Below are 22,793 nucleotides of genomic sequence, written 5' to 3'. Positions count from 1 at the left end.
GGAGGGAAGGAAAGAGAAGAAGGAAGGAAGATAGAAGAAAAAGAAGGCGATAAGAGAGATACAGGCAGGAAGGCAGACCTCTTGTCCACTTCTTCCTGGAATTGGCTGCTGAAGGGACAATGGACATGACTCTATACTGCCCTGGCAGGGGACACTTGTGTAGCCACTGGACAACAGCAAAGGTGAGGTCTACGTCTGCATCACTGTCACACAGGTGTGTGACTGTCACTAAAGGGTCTTCCACCAGATGGAACATGGCTGGCTCCTTTCACTATCAAACTCTACTGACTTTTAGTCCGTTTCCCTTATCCACAGTCTGATGGGTCTTTGTTTTGTTTTTCTGTAGTTCAACAAGAATCTCTTTCTAAGTCTTTTAATTTTATTTTATTTTATTTTATTGCACCCAAGTATCATTTGCTTACATGCCTGGGATGTCAGAAGCAGAGCTGAATGGACTCTGCCCAGCACATTCGGGGAAAAAAAAGTTTGGGAAGTACTTTCCCCAGACACAGAAATTGATGAATTGGTGTAACATAAACTGGCCCCCTCCATTCCTAGAAAACAAAGTAAAAATGGGTCTTCTGTGTCAGGATAGGCAGGGCTTATTTATCCCATTCTTTACAGTTGATGCCCTTCAAGGTGACGTCTGTAGTTGTTTATACAAAGGGATATCACCATGGATGCCAGGTCGTATGAACACACACACACACACACACACACACACACACACACACAGTATTTCTTTTTGATGGGGGAAGTTGTATCCGCTTCTACATACTCTTACCTGGGTCTGAACAGTCACCCAAACAGAACAGCAGAACAGAATGCCTTTAAATGGAGACTTTTATCGGCACCATCAGCGTGGGATGCGCATTACAGTTGGAGTTTGCACGAGCACATTGTTTTCACACCGACGTGATGTTGATTTTATAGGTGACTCTAACTTTTGGAATTCCTGTTAGAGAAGAGGGCTGGCTTTCATAGATGCTTCTAGAACAACCACTCCTGTCTTCTGCCAACAGGTGATCTTAGAAGACTGCATGGTGCCTGTGAATCCCAGGCATCCTGGCTCTACGGTGAACTTACAGCTGGACACTGGTAACAGAGCAGATGGGTACAGTCCACAGTGACTTCATGGGCACAGTCACCTCAGGAACGCGTGGATCACAGGGCCTAAGAAAAGCTAACGCTGGCGTTACAGACAGGAACGCAGAGCTCTGAGACACAGTCTTGGCAGGGTTGTGTTACTATTTATAGATACAGGCCTGCTTTCTTTCTGGCCAGCAGCCGTCACAGATGAAGCAACCGAGGCCAGTGTCCAGATGTGTGTTTCTGGGCCCTTGGGTGCTTTAAGGTGGTTGTCTTCTAGATCCCTTTCCAAAACGTGCCTTTCCCTAGACACCACAGGATGCTGCTTTGCCAAACAAGGACAGTAACAGACTGTAAGTGACAAAGACCCCAAGAGCGTGCTTCTTCTCTTCTTCCGGGTGTTCCGGAGGGCAGCCCTGCAGCCCTGTCCAGATATGCAGGTGGAAGCAGTGAGTGCCTTCTCTGTGTGCCACGAGTCTGGAGACGGTGACAGGCAAAGGGTAGTTGTCACAGACCTGGATTTCCTCAGTTGTCCCGAGTTCAGGAAAGTTAAAAAATGGACTAACAAACCATTGTTATAATAAAGAATCCGAGACAGCCAGTTTATCAAGAGGAAGTGCTTATTTTAGCTCATAGTTTGGAAGTATCCATCCAAGTCTGGTTGACTGCTTTGGGGCTGTGGGAGGCAGCACAACATGGCCGACAGTCGTGTTGAGTCTCTTTGTGCCCCGGACATGGAGAGAGGAGAAGAAAGCAGACGGGCGCCAGCCCTTGGAGGCCTGTTCTTGTGACTGGGAGACACGCATCTTTGAAAACCTCCACTGTCTGCAGCAGGGCCGACTAAGGTCCAAGTCACACACGGACTCACAGAAGCACTGGAGATCCAAACGACAGTATGTGATCTTGAAAGGGTTAGGCTAACTTTGTAACCTATATGTCCTCTAAAGCCTATAGTTTTGAGTTTTAGGTCCAGGTTAAGCTAAAGCCTCTTAGTACCTTTCCAGAGAGTGAAGGAATGTGACCCTATCTGTGAGGACAGATATAAAAAAAGGGCAAGTAAGCAATGACCTTTACTCAGCAAAAGGAGGTCTAGACCCCTGTCCTTGAGACAGCGTTTCTTAGCAACAAACCTAGACTTCTTCTGAGTAGCTTTTGACCTCCAGCCAAGAGCCCGCAGCCCTAATCATCAAGGATGAGCTAACCACCCCCCACCTTAAATTGCAGCTGCATCCATACTTGGCAGGACTGGCCAAGCTTGAACACCTAAGACTAACCAATTATCTTACTTTATAACTTCCTCATCCAATCCTAAATTGCCAAAACTCCAACTTCAAATTTCCCGCAATTTTTCTTTTAAAAACCTAAAGGCCTTTGTCTCCCAGTGCCACTCTTTGCTGACCAGCAGGGGTGACCCCGTTGTACAATGGTTAATAAACCTCTTGCTTTTGCAACGAGTCTTGGTCTGGGGGAGTTTCTGGGAAAGGCGCGATTGAACTCCTGAGCTGTGAGACCCAAGGTCTTACAATCTTACCTTTATGGAAGGTAGGAAGCCCTGTATTATTAAGAAGGCCTGATTCTGATGGATCAACAGTCCTGCCAAGATGAGAACCCAGTTGACCAGTGTGGCAAGATATATCCACTGATGGAGCAGTGGCACAGATATTATGAGGGTAACGAAACGCTTTCTGGCTAAACTTAAGGCCTGATCCCTAAGGGAGAAATTTGAGGCCTGCTACTGTCGATTCACTCAAGGACCCATGGCTGGAGGGTTCATAGGCCCCAGCAATGAATCTGCTATCATTATTTTGCTAAACGGACAAGGAGATGGCTCAACATTCATAACAATGTCTGTGGCAGGGTGATAACCAGATCTCGGGCCACTGAAATCAGCATCTGAAAACACAAGGCACAAGACCCTCTTCCATCAGGGTTCCTTGTGTATCTGAAACTCACCACTAGCTAAAGTGCAGACAATAAGACTCTGGAGTGCTCAGCTCTAAACGGAACATCTGTATTACACCCCCTCCCCCCAGGCGCAGGGGCCATCATAGAAGAGGTGGCGGGAATGTTGTAAAAGCCGGAGCCTGGGAGGACAGGGTCCCAGGGGGTGAGGACAGTGTCTTCTGGACTTTACAGAATGGCTGTTGGAATAAACTCGCAGCTGCTGTGGGTGCCTGAACAAGACTTGCACAAGATCAAATGAGCAGACATTCCAGCATGGGGGGGGTGATCTTGCATGCTCTCACCATAACTGCTTTAGTTAGGGCTTCTATTGTGAAGAGACACCACAACAACGGAAGTGGAAGTTTCTGACTCAGTTTGGTCATGTGATGTTTGGTTGGAGGCTGGTTTGTGAGAGGACATATTATGTTTTGCTGCAAGTTCTCAGGTACGAGGGGCGTGGCTTTGGCCAGCGGAGAACATCCGTGGGTGGACTCTGAGGAGAGGAGACATAGACACCCACACACAGTGAGACATTACCTTTTGGATCGACATTGCTGCTCTGATCTCTGTGCTTCGAAATTGACTTCACAGAGGGAAAAGTTCCAGAGAACTCTGAGAATCCAACCGAGTCCTGAGGCTTTTGCTGACTTCCTGTTGCCGCTTGGTTTTGACCTTTGGACTGGACTGCTGGTATCCTGACGACTGAGTCTGGTGATCCCCTAATGACCCATCGACCCTCATCAGCAAGAAGTAGATAAAAGAGGACCACAGCCTTTTCCCTACTAATCTCCCTGAGGTTGGAAGGGAGATGAAGGTGCTTAAGAATCCTAAGTAAAAATAGGTTTGGTAAAAAAAAATCTAAGCCTACAAGCAATGGCAACTCCTATAAAGCAAAGCTTTTACTTAGGGCTGACTTAGAGTTCAGATTTTATTCCATTCTTGTTGTTTCAGGAAGCATGGCGGGACACAGGCAGACATGGTGCTAGAGAAGAGGCTGAGAGGTCTCCATCTGGATGCGCAGGCAGCAGTGACACTTTGCCAGGCTTGAGCATCTGAAACCTCAAAGCTACCCTGTGACACACCAACAGGCCTCACCTACTCTGAGAAGGCCACACCTCCAACAACGCTACCTCCTGGTGACCGTGCATGGCTTCCGGGGGCTTTCAGCCCGGCTGAGGAAGTGCAGGCCTGGAAAAATACACCCCACACATGTACACACATGTACCCACACTCAGAGACACACACACAAATAAATAAGTTTCTTTTTAAAAAATGACATTTGAGGTTGAAGGTGCCTTTCTACAGAATGGGTTTCGTTCTTTTGATTTGAGTCCCACAGAGAAGACTCTGCGATGTGATTGGAACACAAAGGAGTCTATTTAGAATGTGCAGCGAACATTAACGCCAGAGCAGGAAAATGACCCAGGGGAGGCAGCCTGCCAATAAGTGCACTATTAAGCTGGCAATCATGGAGAGCGGCTAGCGTCCACTCTTAGGAGAAACGCCTAAGACTGCTTCAAAGACTGGTCAGGATCGCCCTGCAGGGCAAGCCAGGGAGCCTCGGGGACCTCTGGCTCAGGGCTGCTCCTGAGGGCTGCACCCTCCCTGGACTAACAGTTAGTGGTGTATGTAGCCAGATTGGCCCTGAGTTCTGGGAAAAGCCCTCAGGTCAAAGGTGCGAATGTTGGTGGCTGGCAGAGGCCCAAGCACATTGGAAAGCCAAGGAGTAAAGAGCAGGGGCCTGACAACGTGCTGTGTTTCAGGTTTTACAGCCCAGCGCTGGAGAGATGGCTCTTGGACCAGGCTCTCCAGCATGAGCCTGACCGTGAGCTGATTTGGACCTCCTGGTGTCACGCGTGCTTCCCACATCCCACATGAGCATGTCATGCACACAGGATCCTAAGCTTTTAAATGTGCTTCAGGGTACCTTACAGCAATTCCATAGACTGCTCTGCCTCTCCCCGGGCCCATTCTCCAGCAAGCCTGCCTAGAGCCTTTGCTGTGACCATTATTTAAAACCTTTTCCCTGGCCTGGTGGCACATACCTTTAATCCCACACTCGGGAGGCAGGGACTGAGTATTGGCGTTTACAGTGACTTCCAGGAAGTCTTCCTGACTTCCCCTTCCCCAGTCCTCCTACATCCCTGCAGAGACTTTGCTCAAGGCACTCGCTGCTTATCCAAAATAACCACTGGCCTGCGCCCGCGGTTTCTGACAGATGGCCAACCTGCCTTCTATGACCTGGCTTTATTCACTGGTGTGTGCCCAGCCTCTGGCCTAGAGCCTGACGTATAGGAACCATATAAGAGAGACGGCAAGGGTGCACAAATTCCTTCAGAACAAAACCCCAGTGCGTTTCAGGCATATGCGAAGACGTGTTCATTCAGGACAATGAACCCGAGACAGAACCATGTCGTCGGCCACTGTTGCTTTTCTTGTTGACCTGAAGCACTCGGGAAAAAGAAACATCAACTGAAAACTTTCCTTGCTGGGAGGGGCCTCTGGGACGTCTGCGGCACCATCCCTGGGCAGGTGAACCGGGCTGTGCACAAAGGCAATTGGGGGCTGGGGAGGTGCTCTGTAGCTACACGTACTCACTGCTCTTCCAAGACCCAAGTTCAATTCGCAGCCCCCACATCAGGTGGCCCACACGGTCTGCAGCCCCAGCTCCAGGAGATTTAACACCTGTGGCCACTGAGGGCACCTGTGCTCACGTGCCCTTACACATCCATACAATAAAAGATAATAATAAAAGTTACATTTGTCTAAAAAAAAAATCAAAGGAAGATAGATGAATGTGAGTCTGGAAGGAAACAAGCAGGGGCAGAGGTGCTGTGGGCTCTGCTCAAGCCCCTGCCTCGACTGCATTCCCGCCTTGCTTGGCTTGCGTTCCTGCCTCCACTGCATCCCTGCCTCATGTGCATTGCCATCTTGCTTGCTATTTCCACCTCACTTGCATTCCGGCCTTGGCTTTCCGTGATGATGGGTGGTGGGCTATGATGGGTGAGCTGAAATAGACCCTTTTCTTCTCAAGTTGCTTTTGATCAGTGTTTTATCACAGCAGCAGAGAGGAAACTAGATGCGTGTCCTTTGGAAAAGGAAATGTTTTGCTGACTCAACACAGCCGTCTGCCTTCCACCCACACGAACTTTGACCTAACTCCGTGGGCGATGGATTCAGTCCACGTCCCTGTATGTCTCAGGTGGTCATTAGAGCGAACCTGTGAGTGAACCTGTGAGTTGTGTGCCCACTTCTGCCCCTCCAGAGGGCGGCACAGATAGCGCTCCCTGTGCAGACTGAAGCTTAGCAGAGGGAGACTGACCCTGACTGACATTAGAGTGTCAGTGTCTACCACTGTGAGGAGACACCATGACCTCGGCAGCTCTTACAAAGGAAGCATTTCCTTGGGGCTGGCTCACAGTTCAGAGGTTTAGCCTGTTATCATTGTGGAGGGAAGCAGGCAGTCGCGGTGCTGGAGAAGGAGCTGAGAGCTCTACAATCCAGATGCACAAGCAGCAGAGAGGAAGAGAAGGAGATAGGAAGGGAGGGAGGGAGGGAAGAGGAGGGAGGGAAGAGGAGGGAGAGGGAAAGGGAGAGAGAGAGACTGGGTGGGCCTGCCTTGAACTTCTGAAACCTCAAAGCCCACCCCAGTGAAGCACCTCGACCACCAAGGCCACACCTACTAATCCTTCAAATAGTGCCGCAAAGCATTCAAATACATGAGCCTGTGGGTGCCATTCTTATTCAAAGCAAAGAAAATTTCTGCAGAGTCACATTATTTGTAAAGCGTACTTTTAAACAGTGGGGTTTTAGTCACATAGCCTGAGAAATTCTCTTTGTGAAACTTGAGTAGAAAATGGGTCTCCCAACAAGGTTACTGGCCCCTGCTTTTAATCCCAGAAGCTGGGTGGCAGAGGCAGGCGAGTCTGTGTGAGTTTGAGATCTAGCCACATAAAAAAGTTCCAGGCCAGGGGGTTACAGGTGAGACGCTGTCTCTACTAGAAAGAGACAGAGTGGTTTGGGCCATCATCCTGCACAGCCCAAACCAGGAGGTTACTGGAGATGTCATAGCAAACCACAGAAATGATCCCAGAAGTGTAGTCTTTGTTTGTTTTTCCAGACAGGGTTTCTCTGTAGAGCCCTACCTGTCCTGGACTCACTCTGTAGACCAGGCTGGCCTCGAACTCACAGAGATCCTCCCTTCTCTGCCCCTCTGAGTGACTGGCACTGTCCTAAAGCACCCTTCCTCAGGGACCTGACACTACGAAGCCCTCTGCATCTGACAGGTCTGCCCTAGACTGGATGCTCTTGAGGTTTTTTCTCTCCTATGGATGCAAACTATGGCTGCATTTTAAATTGGATCAGAATAAGAAACAGATTCATTTCTATGACCAAGAGCAAAATGCTGCTGTTCAGTGATCAGACACATTCCCTTTGGGTTCCTCCTGGCCATCGGTCTGAGAGGGAACTAAACTGTCTAGAAACTGGAACACACAGATCCAAGAGTCACATGCTGGTTCACCTGGTGGTCATCACCTTTAAAGCGAATCTGACCAGAGGGTTTGTACACCAGAGAGAAGCATTCCCAGGCTACCCTGGACTCCATGCCAGAGGAAGCTTCATGCAGCACAGCCTTGCAGCCGGGAGTTTTTCAGTAAAGCAAGGCCTCCTTTCTCCCCTAGAGAAAACCCATTAGCTCTTCATTTGCTAACATTTTATTCTCTCATGGGTGCTCACAAAAACCAACATATATCGAGCAGAATTGCTGAGTTGGCCTTAGTGCAAAATGGAAGCATCCCAGTTTGTCTTCAGGAAGGGGAGAGAGGAGAGCACAAAGGTGAAAGCATGTTCCAGGGCACAGTTCTCTAAAACCGTGGGATGCTGAGGAATAGTGGGGTTTCTAGCCTTTCCTCACAGGAGAGCAGAGGTCGTGTGTGTGTGTGTGTGTGTGTGTGTGTGTGTGCCTGTGTGCGCTGGCCTTTCCTCATAGGAGAGCAGAGGTCATGTGTGTGTGCGTGCACACATGTGTGCGCGCGTGTGTGTGCACTTGTGATCCTGCTCGGCTGTCCCCACAGACAGGAGGCTCTTCAGTGTCTCTCAGTTGCACACCAGGTGCTAATTAAGGTAAATTGTCACAGTCCTGTTTGCTTCGCTCTAACATCTGCTCCCTAGGAGCTGGACACAGCTAAGTGCTAATTTTGTTGACAGGGAGGTGGAGGTGGGGTGCCATGAGAGATGGCCAGTAAGGCCCAGGCTTTGTCACAGGACATCACACTGAAAGCCGAGAGTTTATGTGACCACCACCCCCAGGTGAACAGGCTTCCTGCCCTAAGCACACAGACTCAGCAACTTTTGAAGAGAAAGAATTGAGGAAATAATGCATAGATCTTGATTTCCCCCAGTGGGAATATGATTAACATTTGTGCCAAACACTATTCTAAATCCAGTCCTCAGCTCACTTAGCAACTCAGGGTTAGTGTGTGAATTGTCCCACAGGGTTGACTGTGAAGTGTCCCTAGCTGGTGCTGTGGATGTGGGGCCTCCTAGAGCCAAGGAGCAAGAGGGCAGGACTGAGAGTCACAGCCCAGCCCCAGTTCCAGAGAGAGCCCTCTGCTCCCTGCCTCCCTCCCCACACCTCCTCCCTCCCCACACCTCCTCCCTCCCCACATGCCTCCCTCCCTACATGCCTCCCTCCCACCTCCTCCCTCCCCACACTGCCTCCCTCCCCACACCTCCTCCCTCCCCACACCTCCTCCCACCCCACACCTCCTCCCTCCCCACATGCCTCCCTACCCACACTTCCTCCCTCCCCACATCTCCTCCCTCCCCACACCTCCTCCCACCCCACACCTCCTCCCACCCCACACCTCCTCCCTCCCCACACCTCCTCCCTCTCCACACCTCCTCCCTCCCCACATCTCCTCCCTCCCCACACCTCCTCCCACCCCACACCTCCTCCCTCCCCACACTGCCTCCCTCCCCACACCTCCTCCCTCCCCACACTGCCTCCCTCCCCACTGCCTCACTCTCCACATGCCTCCCTTCCCACACCTCCTCCCTCCCCACATCTCCTCCCTCCCCACACCTCCTCCCACCCCACACCTCCTCCCTCCCCACATGCCTCCCTCCCCATACCTCCTCCCTCCCCACTGCCTCCCTCCCCACACTGCCTCCACCATGGGCATGGATGTTGCTGCTGCCATGCCCTCCTGGCCATTCATTAGTGTGAAGGTCTGGAAACAGAGGCAGGAGCTCCTGTCTGGGTCTCTCAGTCAGGAACTGTGAGGACTCCTGACTAACTGACTATCTTCTGTTTTAATATAGAGAAGTAAGATGGGTACTTGCTGTGGAATCTTTTATTAAAAACAACTTTATTCATTTGTTTCGTGAGTGTTGGGTAGGGGCAGAAGGTGCCTGGCACAGCTGTGGCACTCAGAGGGCAACTTCCAGGGTAGGTTACCTTTTCCATTGCGCAGGTTTTAGGAATCAAGCTCAGGCCCTAAGGCCTTGTGGCAAGGGCCTTTACCTGCTGAGCTGTCTGCAAAGCCCTGGTGTGATTTCCAGCATTTATCACCATCTGGAAAACAAGGTTGGCCTTCACTTTCTACAGAAATGGAGTGGCACAAATGTGTGTGCACTGTCACCAAGCACTCAGTCTGTGACTGTGGCAGGCTCCGGTGTGGGGAGGACAGGGGACCATCACCGACAGGTAAGAGCACCGCCCTCCCAGAGGGCTAGAGTTCCTTCTCAGCAGCTCACATCCACATGTACCTCTAGCTCCAGGGATCTGATGCCCTCTTCTGGAATCTGTGGGCACTGTTCTTACACCTGTGTGTGCGTGCACACACACACATGCACAATTAAAATGATAAAACAAATCTCTAAAATGTAGCAGAAAGAACATATATAGCAGAGTGAAAACACATATTTTAAAACCTCAACAAATCAGGCAGGTACTTGGCAGAGGGCCTTTGAGACATATGCTCCAACACTCTTTAGCCTGTAGCATGTATGTAGGGTCATGTGTTGGATAGCACTCACTGGCAGAGCATGGGTCAGAGACAGAGGCCTCTCTCTCTCTCTCTCTCTCTCTCTCTCTCTCTCTCTCTCTCTCTCTCTCCCTCACCCCCAAACTGTGTATAAATATCATATAGATACATACAAACACATATATACACAAAGATTAGCATTGGAAACATTTCAGACTCACAGGAATGTATCAGATCATCATTGTGTATGATATCGTCAGGCTGGGTCTGCACGCATCACCCTAGGTATGAATCTCTAGGAAAACCTCCAAGGAACATCCCAAACAATGTAGAATGAGGTTCCATGGTCCGCTTAGCGTTCTGTTCTAACTGTAACGAGGCTAGCCGACTGCTGACATTTTCAGTTTGTAGCTGAGAGAATGGAAATCTGGAGTCCTTCCCATGGGTCCCCACAGGATCCTGCTCCTTGCCAGAACCCAGGGAGCACTCAGGCACTTGGACAATGGCACAGCTGCTTACAGCTTTAATCTTCTTTGCAGTGTTGTCAGTACACGAGGCCTTCTTAGGGACAGTTTGCCTCTAGTTACAGCCGAGGAAGGAGAAGCGAAGTGGGCCGCCATTGTTCTTCACTGCGCATCGCTGGCTCAGCCTCGTGAGAAGTGTGGGACACGGAACTGTGTGTTATAGATGTTTGTATCAGGGAAGAAAAAAGGGAGGTTTAAAAACAAATCTACAGGCCAGGCATGGTGCTGCACCCCAATCCAACCACCAGGGAAGCAGAGGCAGGAGGATCGCTGAGTCTGAGGTCCGCCAGGGCTACATAGCCAGACCCTGTTTCAGAAACAGAAGGAAACACGCAGACTAACGAAAGCTAAGAAACTAAACAGCGGAGCACTCAGCCAGTGGGGAAGCAGCGTGAAGGCAAGGTAAATCCTTAGCAGTACAATGAGGAACTAAGTACGGAAGCACTAAGACAACTCTGTAAGGGAAATCCAGTTTCTGAGACAAGCCGTCCCACACAATCCGCTGTAAGGACGGAAGCAGTGAGCTGGTCAACAGGTGAACTGGCTGGACATTGTAACAACGGGGCCAGTGAGATGGCTCCGCAGCTAAAGGTGCTTGCTGTCCTTCCTGAGTCCCATCCCCAGGACCCACAAAGAGAGAACTTCCTCCTGCGAGTTGTCCTCTGATCTACACACACTCAAGCCCACACACACATGTATACGTGGACACATGCGGACACACACACACACATGCACACACACGCACCCATACACAGACACACATGCATGCACACACAGGCTAACACTTGATCGCGTGTGCACACACACGAAGTAAAAATGCCATAAAAGATAGTATATTTAACCACATTTTTGAAGTCTGGCCAATATTTAAAGTGAGTTTATAATAAATGATCTTTTAACAACTCCTGGAGGCAGGACAGAAATTTGAACAGCCTTGATAGCTCCCAGCACGCTTCACTCTTCCTTGTCACTTGGAGGCTGGGAAAGGGCTGAGTTCTAGCCTAACACAGCCCTCCTTTACCCTGCCCTCTTCTTCAGCCGCGCACGGGAGTGGTACTGTGCGGGACATGCTGCAAAGCCACCAGGCACGGGCTGTGGCCACGTGGGGCTGCAGCGAGACCTGAGGCTCTATGCCCCTCTCGGCCCTTGACTCCAGGGCACGTCAGTCTTTGGCACGGAAACACAGAACAACCGTTCACATTCTATTAAAGTGTTCTTTGGAAAGAGTCCAGATGCGAATGTGTACATATATTTAACTACTGGGCGATGAGCAATTAGAGAGATAAGATGTAATGAATATTGGAAAACAACTCTCCGGCTTGAAACTGGTGTCACCGCTGACCTGAAGGTCTGTAAATAGGATTCCTCACACCATCATGGATGCCTTGGGTGCTATTCAGAACATGCTGACCTTATAATTACTTCATGGGGGCAAACAACTTAATCTTTCTCCAGCCTCAAACCACTCGGCAGGCATCCACTACCACACCAGCTTTCTAGGGGTTGGCAGCTAACCCAACACAGGGGTACAGTGGTACCCTCAGCCACAATACGGCCAAGCCAAGAATCATGGATTATGGCTGCTGGTCTCTCAGCGTCCACACTGGATGGCGCACAGCCTTCTGTAAGGCTAGGCGCAGGGGATCGCACGCCCTCTTCTGGCCTTTGTAGGCACATGCATGATGTGAGCATACACACACACACACACACACACACACACAGATAGACAGACAGAGAGAAAGATTTAAAGACTTAAAGCCACTCTGGAATCCTTTCCTTTCTCTCTGCCCACGCAGGGCTCACAGGAAGAACAGAGACCTCACCGTTCAACCATGAGTGAGCAAGACATGGCGCTGCCCGTGAGAAGTGTAAATTTGCTGGTTGGGAAGACAGCAAGCCATCTGGAGCAGGGTTCTCAAGCTCCCCAATGCTCTGACCCTTTCTCACAGGTCCTTTGTCGTTACTTTATAACTGTGACTTGCTGCTTTTTACAAACTGCAACACAAATATCTCAGTTCTCTGATGGTCTTAGGCGACCCCTGAGAAAAGGTCATGCAACTCCAAAGGGCCTGAGAACCAGTGCTGAAGAGCAAGAGGCATAGAAGCCGTCAGCTCCCATCGGTGTCTCTCAATAATCGTATCCGACTGCAGCTAACTGGTATAGTGAAATCCTTATTAACCAAAACCTCTTTCAAATTTTGCCACTTGGTGTTTCCCTCCTTATCCACTTGTCTCTGATGGTCCAATCCAGCATCTGATAAGCGTTAACATGTAGACTTTTCTCTGTTTGTCATCGTTCACAGGACAGCAGGAAAGGCGGATTTGTTCTTTACAGCAGTAAGTTCACAGCCACCCCGGCTTCCCTGCTCATAGGGAGTTGTTTGTAGAAGGGGCAGAAATGAAGATCTGGCTTTGCTCGGGGGACTGGTTCTCAACCCGTGGGCTTTGACTCTTCACAAGAGGCTCGTGTAAGATAGCCTGCATATCGGATATTTACATTAGGATTCGTTAGTAAAATCACAGGTGGGAAGTAGCGATGAAAACAATGTTGAGATGGGCCCACGGCGCCACGAGGAACGGCATTAGCGAGGCGGAGGAGCGCTGCTCTCGGGAGGCTGTGTGACGTGTGCTTAGTTAGGACGAGGGCTCTCTTGGGCGAAGTGTGGGGAGGTGATGGCCCCAGTTTCTGGCACAGTCCGCGCCTGCCTCCCCCCTTCCACAGATGAACATATTTGAGTGGACTTTAATCTACTGTGCTGTGGCACCTTCAAAGGTGCCCGTGAAAGGCAAACTGTGTCACCATCCACGAAGGAGCTCAGCAACTCTGCGACCCAGAGTAGTTTAAGAAGATAACACGATGCTTTCAAGAGTAACTTTTTAAAAGGCAGCAAGCAAGATTGAAATACCTTGAAAATCAGTTGCTACTCAACTGAAAAAAACAAGCAAACAAACCATATCTCTGCTTACAGGATTTTGCCAGAAACAAAGCTGTTACCCTCCCTAGGTGGCAAATATATTTAGAAATATCCAGGCAGCAAAATCCTCCAGAGTTTATAGATTACCTGTTTCCAAGGATAATGTCTGTGCAAAGCTGTTGGTTGTCATGGTTACCGCTATCACTCACTCAGTAATGGGAAAATGTGTGGACTGGTCACCCACACGTCCGGCAGGGTGCTCACCGACCAGCCGGGCACCAAGGCTTCAGAGGTCTGCAGTGTGTGACATAGCTGGCTGCCGAGCAGGTGTGTGCATGCCAAGAGTACCCTCCCCTGGCTGTCCGACCGTCTCTGCAGGATGTGTCCCAGCCCTGACTACAGCTGAAAGAAATCGGGCTTGGCTGGCCTGTACCCTGGCTAAGCAGTGTGCCTGCGTTTAGAGACAGAAAGACTATCAGGAAAATAGATGCCCTGAAAAAGCTAAGCCAGGGTATTGGTTCCCACTGTAATTCTCCCATAACTGAAAAAAAAAAAATTCTAAGATGGGTTTAAATGAAAACCTCTGAGGGTTTCAGACAGCCGCTGTTCTTGCCTCCTCGGTAACTGCTTAGCTCCTCCTGTGAATCTGAATAGACGGGAAAGTGGACGTGTACTGTCCTGTGCTGATCAACCTGCCAGGAGCCTCACTAGAAAGATTTTTTCTGATTTTCCCAAGGGGCCGTCTTAAGTGTTGAGTGGCTTTTCCTGGGAGACCTATTTCTACTCACTTCCATGCCACTCCAGGCCAGGATGGACCCAAGGAACACTCCACCTGTCTAGTTTGGTGAGCTGGGTTCCTCTGGGTTCCTTACAGGAGCAGGGGGGAAGGGGAGAGGTTCCTCACAGGAGCATGGGGAGGGGGGCTTACAGGAGCCTGTGGGGAGGGGTTCCTTAAAAAAGCATGAGGGAGGGGTCCCCACAGGGAGTCCCTGCCGCCCTGTTTTCATGGCTGTGTGACCTTCCACTGTGGTATGCTCAGCTCATGAGTGGTCATACCTTAAAGAAGATGGCTTCTCCACAGCCATATGAGTTTTTTCCACCACTGACCTTAACTATTATCAAGAGTTTCATGATGCAGGACGTAATAGCATTTTGGGGGCGGGGAGTGGTGGAGGAGACTGGACACAGCATTCACCACAGAAACTCTGCTCTAAGCTATCTTCCTGGACTCAGCCTTATTATTTTCTCACCTAAATATCATTATTAACCCTGAGATATTTTTAGTCATCAGAATTATCACTGTTATTTAAAACTCAGGAAACAGATTGAGGACAGTTAATTAAAATAGATACCTAAGGTAAGAAAGAAGATGGAGGGAAAGAGGGAAAGGGTGGGGCTCAGCCCCAGGAAACCGGAGCGATTACAGGGACAGAGGACTCTCCTCTGCCTCAGCTCAGTGCCCATGTAAGGGTACTGTAGGCTTGGGACAAGGGAATGGACACTGGCTGGGTGTCATCTGTCAGAGCTGAGTGGGGAGAGGAATTGTCCATTTGTTCAGGGTCACACATTTGAAGTGCACCTGCTTACCCAGCGGCATAACAGCTGAGTGTGAGCAGAGGGGTGGCTGGAGCTGGGCCTTCACCGAGAGCAGCAAAGCCAGAGGTGGAAAACAGCATCGTGTCCCCAGCGTGAACACACTCGGATGTGCAATGCTGAGCAGCATGGAGGGAGTGAGGACTGGGGACTTGGAAGGGGGAGGAACAGCCTAGGTTATCGATGGTGTGAGGAAGGATGAGCCCCACAGCTCATTCGAAGTGTCAGGTTTACGTGGGAAGGGTGGTTCATATCAGCAATCCAGCACACATGCAAGCACACACAAGTAGCAGGACCTTGAGTTTAAGGCCAGCCTGGGCTATGAAATCTAAACAAGACCAGATGGCTCAGTGTCGGGAGCCATGCAGGAGGAACAGCAAACAGCTCTGCTCATGGAATGCGGCTCAGCAGTCAGCAGACGCGATGGGTGACTGGGAGAGGCATGCGCCCTGAGGACTTCATGCTGCTGTGGAGCGCAGCACTGCTTGTCGCCCCGTGGCTACCACGGCTCTCATAACATGTGTGAGAACTCTTAGGGGCTGCCAGCCCCTCCCTGGGCACTAGCACAGGGACTTGCAATGATGCTTGACCTCTTTCAGGCATGGCGGCTGGAGCAGGGTCATGATTCAGCCGCCACCCTGGGGAAGAGCCTGGAGACTGTGAGCAATGGCCACTTAGAAAGAATCTGGAATAAAAGTAGATTGTTTAGCAAGCTTGGGTAAAGATGCTTTGGCTAGTGGCTCAGACAGAAAATCCTGGGGCACAATCTGGAGTTAAGTACAGCCTTAGTGGTAAAGCCAGGGACTCTTTAAGGCTGGTGAACAAGAGCAATATCCCGGAGCAGCCCTGGCTGACAGACACTCTCAGGCTGGTCCGGTGACTAAGACAACTGGTCTCCTTCTGCCTGCTTTTGCCCTCAGCTTCCTGACATGATCTAATAAAAATTATTAACGAGTAGATGCACACCTTAGAGGTTTAAAGTAGAGATGGCTAATTGTTTTTCACATAAACGTATAGGTCTGTGAGTCTTTTAAGACTTTTATCAGGTTCCTTTTTAAGGTAACTGATTCTGCGGGTAAAGGAGAGCTGGCTGACAAACGACCCTGCCTGCTCACCTTGCTCACCTGTAACAAGTTGCTGAGTTACAAACGGGTGTGCGCTCTTGGAAACAACCCGCTTTTCACCCATGATCCGGGAAACATTTGATCTCGGGAGGGGGTTGGGGAACATGTTTTTCTTACTCACTGTAGTCGTTCACTTCAGGAAAAATAGAGTGTAACCACACTGATTTTTGTGCTGCTTGAAAGGCCTTGCTGGGATAGGTAAGCTGCGGGAGAAACGAGTAGAAGTGTGGTTTGGAGCTCGCTCTTCGGAGCTTGTTCCACCAAGATGTGTGCATGTGTACGTGTCTGTGTGCAAGGTTGTTGGAATATTTTTCCACCCATCAAGTTGTGTGTATGTGTTCATGTATGTGTGTAAGGTTGGCTTGGAGCTCACTTTCTGGAGTTTGCTCCATCCACGCAATATGTGTAAGTGTGTGTATGTAAGCATGCATTTATGTGTGTGTGTAAAAAATTTAAAAAGCTAAATGAAGAGAAGTTTAATAAAGAAAAAAAATCTTGTTGCAACCAACCCACTGGTGTCTGTCTTACTTCATCAAGTATAAGTATTTGCGTGTGTGCATATGTATGTGTGTGTGTGTGTGTATGTGATCTTTTTCTCTCCCTTCTGTCTTTTCTTTTTTAGATGTTTGCCATGATGAAGCTGAAGCCCCTGGTAGGTGCCAACATCCTAACCTGCTTCCATAATTGGTGTGAGCTCGCACCGGGAAGCTACCAGCGCTGGCCGACACCAGCAATTTAATTCTGGCCCCTCAGTTTGCCAACGTCAGTGGAAGCCACGGTCGGTAACTATCAGCTCTGGCCTGGAAAATTGCCCTCAGAAAAAGTCTGCTGGTTCACCAGCCAGCATCTGTGCCATGCCTCAGTTTCCCCTGTGAATGTCCTAGCCTTCAATTGCTCAGTGGGAAAAGGCACTTACTGACAACCCTGATGAGCTCAGCTTGGCCACCATGACCCATGTGGTGGAAGGAGAGCAGCAGTTTCCTCAAGTTGACCCCTGAAACCCACATAGGTACCATGCTATGAAGACACAGTGCTGCCATCTTTGGGGGCCCACGTACTTAAAGCAGCTCTCAGAGCGCTGAGAAGCACATGGACCCAGAAGCCAGGCCCACAAGCCCTGACACTCGGCTAACAACATGCTGCCCCTTGGCCCTGTTTCTTGGGGAGTCTGCAGAGGCCCAAACCTGCTCAAGCAGGAAGTGGGGAGCCTTGCAGTCCCTTCAGGTAAGCACCACCTGCTTGACAACAGAGAAAACAGGCCCAGAGGAGGAGGAGGTGTCTTCTTGGCATCAGCCAGCAGGACAAGAGAGCAGCCCATGGCATCAGCCAGCAGGACAAGAGAGCAGCCCACGTGCAGACATGCGAGTCTTCCCCTGCACTGGAGACAACCTGGACCCCTCACAGAAGCTCACGGTTCAATTTGAGCAAAAGGCACCAGCCGTCCTGGAAGGCTCATGCCATCTTGCACATGGCTCATGTGTTTAAAGAGTACAACCACTGGCTGACAGCACGCGGGTCTATGTGTTGTGGTGCTGGAGCCCTCTTTGCTGAAATACGGCCCTGGGCAGCCCTTGCCTGGGAAAGGGCCATCACCAAGGAAACTCTTGGCTCTTGCACTAAAGAAATAAAAAAATAAAAATAGCCTACCAATACAAGTGCTCAACACTTATTTCCACACGAAGGGCTAGATAGAGGGTGACCTCGGTGTAACCTGGGGCCATGTGACAGGGGTGGTTCTGGATAACCGCCAGCAGCAATGGACAGCAGAGGAAGAAAGCCAGGGATGTCAGTTGACACCAACTGTGCTTCCACAGCCCGGGACACACCAGAGGCCGGGGGAGGGGGAGCTCTCCAGCAGCTCAAGACAGGTGAAACGCCACCTCTGTGCCATATAAGCACTTCTTTAAAATAGAACAGCTTATCCTAATATCCTTAAATCTGAACACACAGACATGCTTATCATCTCTTAGGGAAAAACCGGTGTGTTTTCCCTAGAGAAATTTACTTGGGAAAGGCAGGTATCAACAAAGGAATTTTGTTAGATTATACAGCACACAAGGCAGGAAATACAGAAATTTTAATAAGTAAATATGCCCTTTAGTTTCAATGGTGGGGAAGACAAAAAGGGTGGCTGCCAGCCGGACCCACGCACTCAGTATTCCTGCCCTTCTTCTGCCTCTGCTTCCAGGGAATCCATGCCCACCTCTTCACAATCCTTCTCCAGGGCTGCCAGGTCTTCCGGGGCCTCTGAGAACTCCTCTTCCTCCATGTCTTCTCCCACATTCCAGTGCACAAAGGCCTGCTTCAGGCGGGCCCAAGCCTCTGTGATGGCCGTGGTGTTGCTCAGCAGGCTGTATACTCAACTTGCTGCACCTTAGCCAGGTGCCCGCAGGGACCATGGGTGTGTGTGTGGGGGGGGCTGGTAGCTGATACCCACCTGCCAGAGAAAATGCAGTCACGTTTATATTGACCTCAAAAATGATAGTTCACTCTAAGTCAGGAACTGTGGACCCAGCTTAAACTGCAAATACTCATATGCTTTTGGAGACAATCATCTATATAAAGCCACATATAAAGACTTGAAAGTACTTGAACCACTCATGGAAACTGGAAACAGAACATCCTGAATCATCACATACCCACACAGTACAGCAGAAGCAAAGAATGAGGGCCCTGGTTCTCATGTTCCTAACATCCTGGTATGTTATGCTAATATATCTAAAGTATAGCATTAGCTTAGTTAAAAGAAAACTGGGCTGCAATCTGTATTTATGTGTAGAAAGCACCCATGCAGCAATGAGCTCTGGGAAGGAGAACATGTTGGAGCCGAAGGATGATAAACACCTAGGAACATTTTATAAATGTACACACACACACACACACACACACACACACACACACTTGATTAGTGCTCAGACAGAGAATTTCAAACAAGGGCTTTAATTAATTCAGCTGTAATTTAATTTTTTAAGAAAAAACAAATCCAATTTATGTTTTCAAGAAGTTTTTAAAAATCATTTAGAATTTTAAATTATAAAACACCCCCATTAAATGTGGTGGTGCATGTTTGTAATCCCAGTATTCAGGGAGGCAAAGACCTGTGAGTTTGGGGTCAGCCTGGTCTACAAAATGAGTCCAGGACAGCCAGGGCTACAAGAGAAACCTTGTCTCAAAAAGCCAACAAACAAACAAACAAACAAACAAACAAACAGCAACAAAACCCAAGGATTCAGCCTGCTGTCAAGCCTGACACACAGTATCAAATCCCTTGGACCCTTTAGTTTCTTTTTACGTTTTCCAGGAGGCCTTGAGGAATGGCTCATGGTCAGGCATTGATCCAGAGGCCAGTCAAAATGATCATACTTTGTTGCCTCCTCCTCCAAGTTAAATTCTTCCCCCTAAGTCAGTTTTTCTTCTCCTGCTCCACAGGTATCCTCTCCTGAGCTACTCTCCTGGGAGCTTTCATCAAAGGAAAATATTGCTTTTAGATCCTGAGTGAGGTGACAGGGGACTCCCTCAAGGGGAGGGGAGCAGAAGGCCTAGAGCAGATGTAGGCTCTTTGTCACTTGCTGGGGTCTACCCATGCTCCCAGTGGAACACACAGCAGGAGGAATGTCTTTACGTCCATTCTTAGTGTGCCAGCTTTTCGCAGCTCCTATCGTATCCCACGTTTTCATGTCTGAAGGTCCCTGGTCTGGGAACAGGGGTTGTTAGCACAAAATGGAGAAACTGGTCAGCTGACCAGTGCTAATCTTAATTTTTTAAAGTGTATGTTTAGTAATATGTTATTTAATAAATTAATATACTATAATATATAGCATAGAACAATGTAATACTTAATAATTCAGTAATATGTTAATAACGTTTTTGTCCTTAGATTTATCTCCTCTGATCCTGAGGGAAGCCCACGAGCATCAACTGACTTACTCAGCTGTCCTAACCTGGCACTCCCCAGTCAGGGGAGTGCTGCGCCCGAGAGGAGGCTTCTATCTACGCCAAACAGGGAGCACCTTCCCTATTTCCTCAGGACTCTGGTCCAGGCGTCAGCTATCACAGACCAGCTTTTACCCAGGGTCAGCAGAGGCAGGACGTGGAGCTGCGGACTTTTCTCAGAGGGAACAAGTTTGATTCTTCAGGCCATGAAATACTCCATGGGACCAGTGGTAAACTCTCTAGGCTCAGCGGGAAACTCTCTAGGGCCAGCAAAAAAAAAAGAGGAAAGAAACACACACACACACACACACACACACACACACACACATAGTGCATGAAGCAAGCTTCAACAAGCTCCAACAGCTTCACACATATACATACATACATGCATACATACATACATGCATGCATACATACATACATACATTTGGTGGATGGAGCAGAGGTCCAACAACTTTATTTTTTCTCCCACAGCTTACATATCCCAGCAAAACCTTTCAAGCAATACAAACATCACAATGCGGTTACATTCTATTTTTTCTTTAAGTGAATGATTACAAGGAGTATACATAAGAAAAACATGTTCCTCAGTATCCTCACATGTTCAAATGTTTTATGTATTACGGTGAAAAGAATTATTCCCAAGAACCCATGCACATTGTAACTAAGCAACTTGTTGTAGGTTAACGAGGTGTGACGTAAACAAGCAAGGTCATTTTCTCTTACCAGGCTGCAATTTACAGTTACAAAGAAAGGCTCAATTATTTAAATATCTGTCTTAAAAGTAATCTTATAAAAAGCTTAAAAGAATCACAAATATAAACTTTTAAATAAAAATCAGTCATTTCTTCTTTATCCTCAGGATACACATCTACTCATTAACGTTTTTTTAATTAAATCATATCAGGAAGCTGAGGGCAAAAGTGGGTACAAGAAATTAATCATCCTCTTGATCACCAGGCCAGTGTTAGCAAGCAAGGCACCTGGTCAGCCGTGCTGGCCAGGCTCCCATTGTTCTTGTTCTCTGACCTCAAAACAAACAACAATCTCTAGCTCGGCTACTAAGAGTGCGCCTTTCTGAATGTCAAATTGTTCCCCAAGATTTTCTACATCAAGTCACTGGCAAAGCCATCCTAACCCGACTTTACTAACAATCTGCTTCTCCCGATTCTACATCTCTGTGTCACTTCTGGCGGTGGATGAATCATTCATCTGCTCCAGCAGCAATGCTTGAAAAAGATCAGCCGCCATTACTGTAGGTGCCAGCGGCGTTGCCCAGTGAAGGGCAGGAAGCCCCTTAGAGTCTTCATACCAATCAGAGATTGGGAGGGACGTGAAGGCAACAAGCAGATCAATGCTCCATGGCAGCATGAAGTCCTCAGGACGAGAGGTCCTCGGGACTCCGCCTCTCCCAAGCAAGCTCACCAAGGTTGTGCTAATCAGTGGGCAGCATTCCAAACTTCTAAGGCTGCTTTCTTGTCCTCTTGCGCAGCCCCAAACACCTTTGTTTCTGTTAAAACTGACTGCCACCTGCCCAGAAAGATTAGGTAGAGTTCAAGCCCAACACTATCTCAACACACACACATGCACAGATAAAGCAGCTCGGTCTGTTGTAAACTTGCCCTATTTTGATATATAGTTTTACTCACACCAGCAGCAATCCTCCAGCCTCAGCCTCTCCAGCACTCGGATCACAGATGTGAGTCCTCACGCCATACTGTTTGGAGGTAACCGCTACAGACAGAGCAGGAACGTTTGCCACTCTTCTAAACCCTGGTTAGTTTAAGAGTTGGAAACCGTGCAATGTCAGCAGTAGCTCCTTGGGGACAGTGGAGGTAATTCTCAGGAAAATGTGTCAAGTTTTAACTGTGGCCTGACAAAAGCATAAGCCATACTCCAGTAAGGAAGGACGTGATAGGCCCCAGGTCACCCAGCCAAAGCCTAGACAGGCAGTGTGTCTTCCCTCTGCCCGTCTAGACAAACCTTCTTCGTAGTTCCCCATCCCAGCAAGCTGATTCACGTACACACCCGTTTCTATTGTTCACGAAGACACCACCCTGCTTACTCTCTCTCCTTCCATTCTGGTCTAGGGGTGTCGCACTCCCGCAACTGTGTGGAGAGCCGAGGTTTGGTCGCCATGGCGCTGGCTTCAGCCCTCAAAACTGGTAAACAAGTCCTAGAGCGCATGACCGTTCGGCAATAGCGCGCCAAGTCAGGAGCCCAGCCCGGGGCGTCATATGGGGTGATGGGTGAGCAGCCAATCAGGGGATGATACATCATCTCACACCACTCTGGTGCGAGCAGGGCTTATATAAACAGTGCCACTTCGGGGCTCGGGGTCTTCCTCCTTTCATCGCTTGACTGTAATAAAGCTTGCTGCAGAAGGATCCTGTTGTCTGCGTGCGTTCTTGCTGGCAAGAGGATTACGCGGGTTGCAACACAACTGTTTGTATTTAGATGCCACAGAATCCTCTCACTTTTATCCCCTTCATTTTAAAACTTTCAGACGAGGATTGGCATGTAGCCCAGGCTGGCCTGAAAATGGCAATCTTTCTGCCTCAGAATGCAGAGGCCTTGGCCACCATATCGAGCCGATGGTTTCTTTCAGCCCATGTTTATAAACGGTACCTGTTCTGATTCTGCCCACGTCATCAGTTTTGGATGGAGTACCTAACCAGGACC

General features: G+C 49.1%; 1 long non-coding RNA gene across 1 annotated transcript; it reads right to left on the bottom strand.

Moving 5' to 3' along the window:
- Positions 1 to 20,554: 20,554 nt before the first annotated feature.
- Positions 20,555 to 22,274, bottom strand: LOC132654114 (uncharacterized). Its single transcript, XR_009591797.1, has 3 exons — positions 22,177 to 22,274; positions 21,761 to 21,884; positions 20,555 to 21,641 (listed from the first exon to the last, which is right to left on the bottom strand). It is a non-coding gene; the product is annotated as an uncharacterized LOC132654114 (long non-coding RNA).
- Between the last annotated feature and the right edge of the window lie 519 nt (positions 22,275 to 22,793).

Source organism: Meriones unguiculatus, chromosome 5, assembly GCF_030254825.1.
Source record: "Meriones unguiculatus strain TT.TT164.6M chromosome 5, Bangor_MerUng_6.1, whole genome shotgun sequence".
Classification (NCBI taxonomy): Eukaryota; Metazoa; Chordata; class Mammalia; order Rodentia; family Muridae; genus Meriones; species Meriones unguiculatus.
Note: the sequence above shows the minus strand (reverse complement) of the source record. Positions and strands in the feature narration are given on the sequence as shown.